We start from the raw sequence: 9,849 nt of genomic DNA, 5'->3' as shown, positions 1-9,849 counted from the left end.
TAGATCACGTGTCCAGTCTTCCGGGTCCGCCCCCATCCACACACTCTTGCCACTTCTGGCAGATTAGTGTCCGCGCTGTCCAGGCTTCAGTGATGAATAGCCCGAAGGGGGTCCCATTGAGAGCGTCGAAGGTCATTCACCTGCACTTCACATCGGTAGCGTGGGGGCGAATGGATCCCACCGCAGTTCGCAGAAGCCTTCACGTAGAGCGTGGGAAAGCACAGTCTAAGTCGAAGTTGTTTTCGAAGCATGAAGATTCCGGAGACGTTGGCTTAGCCAAACCCGGCCGCATTTGTCACGGCTGATTTGCAGTTCCGCCGCTCGCCGACTCCCCCGCCGTCCCCTCCGGGAGAAAAATGTAAAAATGTCCTGGGAGGGTCCGGCGTTGAGAACAAAAGACGAGTTCACCAAAGCCTTTCTCAAACAGCAGGGGGGGGGAAGGACCCTTGTAGACGCCACCACCTGCACTCGTAGCGCTGCAACCACATCGACGGCCCTTTGAAGCCTCGGTAGATTGATGATTCCCAGTGGCTTTAATATTCTTGGCATGTTGGCGTCTCCAAACGTAACAACGCATTTAACTGTAGCAAAGAGCTCCTCGCAGCTGACAGGGCCGCTAAGCTGCGCGCCTAGATAGCTCGGCACTTGTGGCGTCCGCGAAAGAGTCGCAGCCCCACCGTCCGGCCCCAGAAACAAACAGCTGGGAAAAGTGACGCGTAAAAGCGTCAGCGATGACAGCCGGGATGCTGCTCCTGGTACCGTCCAGCAAAACCACCTCCTCTACGCGGACCTTACGTGTCTCATTGAGGCTGCCTGCTCGCACCTGTCGCAGTACGGTAGGGTCAGAAACTGCCCTACCTTGTACTAGTGCCTGGCTTGTTGCTCGCGAGGACTGGCGGAGTAGCAAGTGATAGCGCGCTTTCGGTACGTTGATAATCGCGCATGGCGAAAGTGAGCGGTCCGCGGCGTTTCACGGTGCGAATATGGGCGAGGGTGGTGTTTAACATGTCGGAGATACGCATCCTGCCCTGCCGCCCTTCGCGAACTAAAAGTGGCCGCCATGCCGACTTTCGCTCCTCCCAAGAGTACGCACTTTCGAGGCCTCCACCCGGGTTTCCCAGTGCGCGTTCAATAGATAGTTTTAGCTGAGCGCTTTTACGGCCAGCGGGGCGGAGCAGGCGAGCGGATGTGCCAGCGGAGAGGCGCGCGAGAAAAGAGTTTTAGCCCGGCGGATCGCCCCGCCGCGGTGGCTCAGTGGTTAGGGCGCTCGAATACTGATCCGGACTTCCTGGGTTCGAACCCGACCGCGGCGGCTGCGTTTTTATGGAGGAAAAACGCTAAGGTGCCCGTGTGCTGTGCGATGTCAGTGCACGTTAAAGATCCCCAGGTGGTCGAAATTATTCCGGAGCCCTCCACTACGGAACCTATTATCCTTTCTTCTTTCACTCCCTCCTTTACCCTTCCCTTACGGCGCGGTTCAGGTGTCCAACGATATATGAGACAGATACCGCGCCATTTCCTTTCCCCCAAAAACCAATTATTATTATTATTATTAGCCCGGCGGATCGCCCGTCTTCTCGAGCGGAGTAGAGTCGCTTGCTCTGGTGCTCCACCTATCGGTCGCAAATCGAGTTAGATTGAAAAGAATATCAATTAAGCCTGCTAATAATTCGCTGAAACGGCTTAGTAAAGGTAGATTCTGTATTTCAAGTTAATTATTTCGTAAGTGTTGCTTTTAGATGTACAAAAGCGCAGTCTGTTAAATAGGATATGTTCGCCAGTGCTAGTCAAGTCAAGCCGAAACAAAGAAGGTCAGCTGTTTTCGCGCGCATTCGCGAATTGGCGGCTGCTACTGCTGTTTGTATCATGCCGAAGAGTATACTACAGGAGCCGCTGCTGCTGTAGCAACTGACCTGGACCGAGATTGGAGATGTGCTGTGCCTGAAGGTATTTGGCGAGACACGACGTGAGCCACTTTCAGTGCACGGACTTTTGAACATTGATGCTATGGACGATGGCGTCTTTAGGCCGTATTTTCGTTTCGAGAAGGTGCATATAGGCAGACTTCAGCGGGCCTTGCGCATACCTGATAAGGTCGTAACTGCGCAAAGGGTTGTGGTTCCCGGAGATGAGGCCCTCTGCATTACCCTGCGACGGCTGGCATATCCCAACCGGCTGTGTGATCTTGAAGATCTTTTCCGGCGGCACAGTTCAACGATATCATCACTGACGAACGAAGTTGTGCGCCACATCGACAAGCGGTTTTTTCATTTGCTTGACGATGTAAATAACCATTCCTGGCTCAATCTCGACACGCTGGAGAAATTCTCGCAGGTAAGTCGGAATTACAACAGAATCAATGTCAAGTTTGTCAAAATTTGCAATTACAAATTTGCAATTACGAGGCCTACGATGGCAGAACTCAGGTCAACGTGGGCCCATGAGGCCACTTTCCAAACACGGTGAGGCCTACGTTGAAAGAACGGAGGTCAATGCGGCCCAATGTGGCTACTTCTTAAAGTCGGTGAGGCATCCGTTCTATGAACAGAGGCCAGCGCGGGCCAATGTGGCCAGTTTTTAAAGTCGGCGAGGCCTACGTTGGATGAACAAAGGAGAACGTGGGGCATTGCATTAAGTCTTCTTATATGGCCTCGCCTTTGTTGGGCGAAAGTGGGGAATCCTTGGCCTATGTCGAGAAAGCGGTGAACTGGCTTAACCTATGTTGGCATGTCTCTGGGAAGTCTGGTCCTATGTAGGACCACTCTGAGCCAATGACTTCCCAGTAATGGACCACTGTTTCCTGCTGCCTGGCAAAGCATGTTGTGAATTGGAGTCTACCGCAAAAGCCACGTTAGAATTACTGCTCAATAAAGCATCCAAGGAATTCGTCCTAGGGACGAAAGCAGGGAAATAAATGTTCGTCATAGTTAAACCGCACACTGCGGCACAAAGACATCAGCTGCAAAGATATCACAATGTGTGTGCATTATTTTTCGCAACAGATCGACTTGATGAAATAAATTTGATAAAACAAATGTTAAATAAACCCTACCCCTACCGTTTCTGCACTCAGCTCTCAAAGCAAGAAAATTTATAGGTAAGAGGGAACGATTAGAAGAGAGCCAGGTTTTCTCTAGTAAAATAAAGTATGGGCTATGCTTAAGTTTATGGTTTATGTCGGTTTAACGTCACAAAGCGACTCAGGTTGTGGGATACGCCGTAGTGAAGGGCTTCGGAAATTTTGACCAGCTGGGGTTCATTAACGTGCACTTACATCGCACAGTACAAAGGCCTCTAAAATTTCTCCTCCATCGAAATTCGACCGCAACGGCCGGGATCGAACACGCATCTTTCGGGCCAGCAGCCGAGCGCCATAACCACTGAGTCAACGCGGCTGCTGGCTATGCTTAAGTAAGAGCGGCTTTAAATCATGAAACGCAGATGCGAGTGAGCGTGAATTCTATTGATGGACTGATAAATTCGCCACGGTTATTGCTTTAGAAAGCAGGTGGTAACAGCCTCTTTCAGCTTCTCAGGTTTTGTCACGATTTCCGATGACCGTATTTTGTTCTTGATATTAGAACAATAAGATTTTGATGCTGAGTACGAAACTCCACATTTCTGTGTTGGAAAAATTTCTATGCCGGAGGGACAAACGTCCCCTAGATGGAGTGTGTCTGAGACATTCGTCAACACTAGCGTTGATATAAGAGATGTTAAAGGTTTGACTGAGTCAACAGTGACGCAGGAGGAGGGACATGTAAGCGAATTGTTTCTCCCCACAACAGATGGCGCAACCTGTGCTGAGATGACTTCGGACAGGGCATCCTAGAGCGTAATGATGATACGATAGAGAACACCAGTAAGAGCCCTTTCCACAGCAGGAACAACTGACTTCGCCAATCCACTTTCAATGTCATTTCTACCTGTGCCGACAATACCTGCATATGATCTGCTTTTCCTATCTACTATAGCGTAAGCATCTGCTCGGGAGCATCACTCCCACTGAATAATTTTCAGGAAAGTCTGCTCATCCTGACACTTCGGACATATGTGATATTGAGCTGGTTGATCACAGCGGCATCCGCAACAGTGAGCGGATCAAGAAGCACAGGAATTTGTTGGATGGTGGTCCTCACAAATGCAACAGCGTCTTGCCGACTTACATCACTTTGTGCAGCGCCCAAACCGCCACCAGTTTCTAGACTTCAATAGCCGTGACTGCAGTGGGTCTACACGATAGACTATCGGCCAAACCTTTAGTTCACACGGACAAGAGGACCCACCAAATGTTGTAGTAAACGATTCGGTGGTCACTTGAGAACCACAAGCATCCATGCTACAGCGGCAGATGCACAGACTTCCAATACCGCATATTGAAAATCGTCAAAAATGTCTTTGGGTGAAGCTGAAGGGCCAAAGCCGCGGTTGGCACTATCGATGAAGGCAAGCTGATGAGGAATGAAGGTTTCACCAGCAATGAGAGGAAAGACGTGCACTCGAGCAAGTCCATCACACATTATAAATCTGAAGAGTTGCACACAATATCCCTCCTGCCAAACGGTCTTCTGAAATTTTCAGATGGCGAGTGGTAGTAGCCCTTAACTGTTCTTGAACCAACTGAGAGTTCTTGAGTTTAACGGTATTATTGGCATTATTTAAAGGCATTATTGCAGGGTGGGAGGAGAACACCACAGCTTCTGCTCGTTGGGCCGAAAACACAGGATAACGAAAATACAATGACGCAACTAATAATACATGAGGAAGACATGCACTGAAGGAAGACAACCGCGATCCATAAAAACAATGACACTAATGAAGTTAAAGACACGCGCAAGATAACTTCGCGCCACGTCACACATCAGATAAGAATGCGCGGAAATAACCTTTCGTGCAACAATAAGTGACGCCGGCTGGCAGCTTGTTTCACTCTTTGATCGTCCGCGAAAAGAACGAGGTTTTGTAAATATCTATCCTACATTTAATCTCTCGGATCTTTTACTGATGGTCAAGTCGTCTAGAAAGAAAGTGAGGTTGAAGCAGGTACTGGTCTTGGTCAATGCTCAGATTTCCAAAATAGATGCGATGCATGATTTGCAACCTCAACTGTTTCCTACAGTTAGCTAAAGACCCCAAGCCAAGATGGCTTTTAGGAGACGTGACACTAGTTGAGAAGCTTGAATTATTGGACACAAATCTCGCAGCATTATTCTGGACGCGCTCGAGCATGTCACACAAGTACGCAAGCTGAGGGTCTCATACAGGGCAGGCATATTAAAGAATTGTTTGCATGTAATTGAAATACAGGAGTTGTTTGACATTAGTCTGTGCTTTATTGAAATTACGTTTTAAGAAATTAAGCACTCTGCAGGCTTGGGATGTATTGTACCCAACTTGCATCGTCCACGTTAAGTTAGATGTAAAATAAACACCGAGATACTTAAATTCAAGTACTTTTTGCAAGGAGTAACTTGTTTGTAATGGGGAAGGCTTTCGAGTGAAAGAGATAAATTGGCGTTTTGTAGCGCACAAAGACATTTTTCATTTTGAGCAACAGAACTGAATGGAATCGAAGTTTCGCCGAAGTTTTGACGCATCAGAGCAACTTTCCACAACATTTTAAACGACACAGTCGTCAGCATATAGCCGACCTTTGCAGATAAGATCCAAAACAGCATCTTTGATATAAATAAAAAACGACGGGTTCCAAGAACAGACCGCTGCGGTGCACCCCAGGAATCATAATCTGAGTGCGACCCATTTATCAAAACACGCTGCATGCGGCTCTGAAGATAACAATGAAGCCAATAGATGACAGTGGGCTGCCGACCAAGACAGCTTATCTTATGTAATAATAGTAAATAAGGTACAGAGTCAAAGGCTTGCTTAAAATCTAGAAATACGCCATTTATTTGAGAGCCACGTTGAAAGGTAGAAAACAGATTATTACTAAACTCATGCAACTGAGTAGTACAGGAAAAACTTGACCTAAAGCTATGCTGAAGTTCTGTAAAAAACTCATGAGGTGTATTATGTCTGCGCGATATATTATGTGCTCCAACGTGTTACAGCACACACTGGTTAAAGAAATCGGTCGATAATTAAAAAGAGACCTTTTTGAACCACTTTTATGAACTTGTACCACATTAGCATTTTTTAAGTCATTTGACAGATACGTCCAGTTAAGAGATGCTCGGAACAGGATGACTAAGTAATCAGAGATTTCATTCGTGCATGACTTCAAAACAAAGTTCGGAACACCATCAGGCTCACTGGCAGAAGAGGAATCAATATCACTAAGGAATTTTAACACACCTTGATGAGTAAAAACAATTCAGACATGGTTTCAGTGACAGATTCGCGAGTTAACGGAAGTTCTCCGGTGCACCTTGGCGTAAAAGCAGACTGAAAAATGCATTAAAGCAGCGTGCCTTATCACCATCATTAGTAATATCTTGACAAGCGAAGCCTAAACTCGGAATTCCGACTGGTTCACGTCCGTTGTGTTTCAAAAACATCCACATTTCCTTAGGATTAATACGCAGTTTTGATCCCAAGTCATTTAAAAAGCTAAGCTTAAGAGCGTCAATTTCAATTTTAGTGTACTGCCAAGAGCACGAATCGACTGCAATACTGCAGTGCACCGATTTTTTTTCTGTGATATTATAAGGAGTTGTTTTTTCCTGATAAGCCGTCAGGTCTGCCGCGTGATCCACACTTTGTCGCAGTGATGCTTTCCAGAAAGACTTTTAGACGGGATATTTTTAACAATTAGGAATTCCAGCTTAATCTTGAATACTTCACAAGGGGAACTACAATCAAAATTCTGGCTATCTGTAATCAATTCAGGAAGGAAAAAGGCAAGTTCGTTCTTGCTACGTGGTTGCTGCAACCAAACTAATAAAAACTAAAAAAAATAGTTTGTCCAGAATATTTCTGCTAGCTAGCTAAGCCACGTACGCTTGAACATTTCCTCAGTACTGCCTTTAAGTAAAAGTCAATGACACGCCTTTATAAACAGCAGAAGTCTCATAGGAATATTCGCCAATAGAAGGGTTGAACACTGTGCTTTCCGGACTGTCTCTGTGGAAATGCCTGGCGTCAGATACACTACGGCAGAAGGACTGCCCTTGAAATCGCGCTCTCTAAATTTATTTAGAAATACTGCTTGCCTCTGGGCCTCTACACTAGTGGAACATACCTAAAAGAGAAAAGAAGCATAGTGAGGTGTATACATTGTAAAAAAATATATAATCCACGAATTATACGAAACCACATTTCACGCACCGTAATTTATTTAGACTGTGTTTGAATGTTTATTTCAGGGATGCATCGGTAATTGAATAGTAACTTTAAACCCTAGGAAGAGTTAACTCAAACACAAAGAAAGTAAAATAAAGGTACAGTCGTGGTCTCCTCCATTGATCGTACTCAAAGAAGAGGAAAACAAAAGTTGAATTTGCTACCGATGTGGCAAATTGTTATGGTTGGCCGATCCCCCAGTGTGGGTATGTGCCATCTTTTGATAGGCTAACAACAACAACAACAACTTGTTATGGCGGTCAGCTGTTTGACCCGAAACACGCGGGTTCGATTTCGGTCGCGGTGGTCCGAATCGAATCCTCGTGTTTCGGGTCAAACAGCCGACTGCCAGGCGGTCGAATTCAGACGGAGCAAAATTCTTGAGGCCCATGTACTTGCGATGTCATCGCAAGGTAAAGAACCCAAAGTGGTCGAAATTTCCGGAGACCCTCAGTTCGGCGTCCCTCAGAGCCTCAGTTGTTTTGGGATGTTAAACCACCATAACCCGAAGATTGAATTCTGGTGTTCACCTTAGTGGAGATAGAACGAAAAGGAAGTACAGAGGATTTGTGTTGGCAAAATATTTTTGTGTTAGGTGGAAATAAATTACCAAATGTTGTTAAAATGCAGGACGGTCGCAGAGCCGCCAAGGCGGATTTATAGTGGTGGCGAAGGCTGGGCCGAAAAGTGGTTTAGCGCGACTGCAGCACAACCAGAGGATGGGGGGGCAAAACACTCATATAAATAAATGATAAAACTACAAAATTTGAATGTAATCTGCCAATAGAAAAGAAAAAATATATTAGCACCTCGTTTTATGAAAGAGGTAAGTCATTTTATTAAAACCTGGCAAATTTTGTATTTTTGCAACACTCTTGACCTGCCCCCTATTCATGAGTGTGCGGTGCATTACAGCGCGTCTTTGCAGGCCTTGTTTCGATACCCGGCTAACCCGGCCACAGTGGCGATTTCTTATCGCCAGCTGTCTGCGATGGCGTGCCTGGTAAAGCGTATAAATTTAGCTCGCCGGTCTCAAAATGCTCCTTTTGCGAAGTTTTCGTCGTCCTTGCACGTCGCTTCTTTGTCACCGTTCGGTAAGATTTGCACCCCGCTGCACCGCTGCGGCAGTTTTCTCGGTTTTGTCGTTTCCTTCGGCGTGCGGCCAGTGCGAAGTCTTTTTCTGTCTTTGCACGCTTCGCGCTCTTCTTTTGAAGCGCTTAGCGCTTCATTTCAAGATGAGCTTGCGGCATGTGAAGAAACGATGCTCCGTGGTACACCAAGGCGGTACACTGCGACAGCGTGGATAGTACCATTGGTGTCACGCTACACCGATTCCCGCTGGACTTTCACAGGTGTGTCGTCTGCTCTAGGTATGCGCGATAGCTTCGATATGGTTTCGCCGGGCTGTTCGCTCGTGTTTCATAGCTGTAACCCGTTCGTGCGTACTTGGCTTCATGTCTTTTTCAATGTATGGTATTTGCTCCTACGTTGAGCACGTTTGAGGGTGCTAAAGCTGGCTTTAACATTGCCTTGCAGATGTAAACGCACCTGCTATATTCTTTCAGCTGAAGAAATTAAATGTGAAGAATAATCCCAGTGTGCTCTATGGTCTGTGTTGATGCGCCTACTTATGTCATGTTATGTTTGCTTCAATTGAAGCTGTCGTAGCATTGTTTTCTATACTTTTCAATTTCCTAACTGACAACGTTCGTGGCACTTCAGGACTTTTTCCTTCTGCACTGTGACTATTGAGATGATTAGCCAACTTACACAATACTGCTTGTGCTGCCTGTGACATGTATTTTTTGTTTGTGTGCCAAGGGTGTGCTTTGTGACTGTATTTGTTTGGTTGCTGCAATAAACAATGAATATGAAACTATGAAAACCAACTTGCCGTACACTCTATTGCGAACTGTGCACTTGAGCCAGTGTTTTGTGCATCATATCTTGCTGTACTCAAAAGCTCTCAAAAGTACTAGCACCAGTATTTGCACTACGAATCATGCATGCTTCGCCAGTGTCTGGAAGTGTTGCTGCCTTTCTATGCTGCCCCTCCTTTACCAGTCACTTTCATTGCGTTCCCAATTGCACATTAACAAGGCCATAACTAGCAGGAACTCGAGCACATTTGACTGGCAAAGGTTGGGGCGCGCTGAAAGGCAGCAACCTTCGAGAGATACGGGCTCGAAAACGCGGTTTCTACAGAAAGACCGCTTTATAATTCGCGCCAAAAGCATACGTATGCGTGACGTCATTCTACGTCACGTTTGCGTAGTTTGCCCCCCAAAATCTAGGGGGCGCTGGAGTGCCCATGAGCCGCCATTTTTTGGACCAATGGGCGTCTATGGAGCCTTCGCTACCAGTATACATCTACCTTGGAGCCGCTGTTAAATCGTTCCATTCAACAATCGTCGCCCGAAACTAAGAATTGGCGTATTCAATAAACCATGGATTTGAGGCTTAGTAACATTATCTATTGCTTGCTCTAAGGTGCTTAACTTGTTTGGCGATAAGTGACAGGAACTATAGATATTGAAGCGATTTCTT

At 46.2% G+C, this 9,849-nt stretch overlaps 1 pseudogene; it reads left to right on the top strand.

Annotated features, from left to right (window-relative positions):
* The first annotated feature begins 1,866 nt into the window (after positions 1-1,866).
* Positions 1,867-3,812, top strand: LOC144123899 (uncharacterized; annotated as a pseudogene).
* Positions 3,813-9,849: the final 6,037 nt, after the last annotated feature.

The sequence above is a fragment of the Amblyomma americanum genome, chromosome 3 (assembly GCF_052857255.1).
Source record: "Amblyomma americanum isolate KBUSLIRL-KWMA chromosome 3, ASM5285725v1, whole genome shotgun sequence".
Lineage (NCBI taxonomy): Eukaryota > Metazoa > Arthropoda > Arachnida > Ixodida > Ixodidae > Amblyomma > Amblyomma americanum.
Note: the sequence above shows the minus strand (reverse complement) of the source record. Positions and strands in the feature narration are given on the sequence as shown.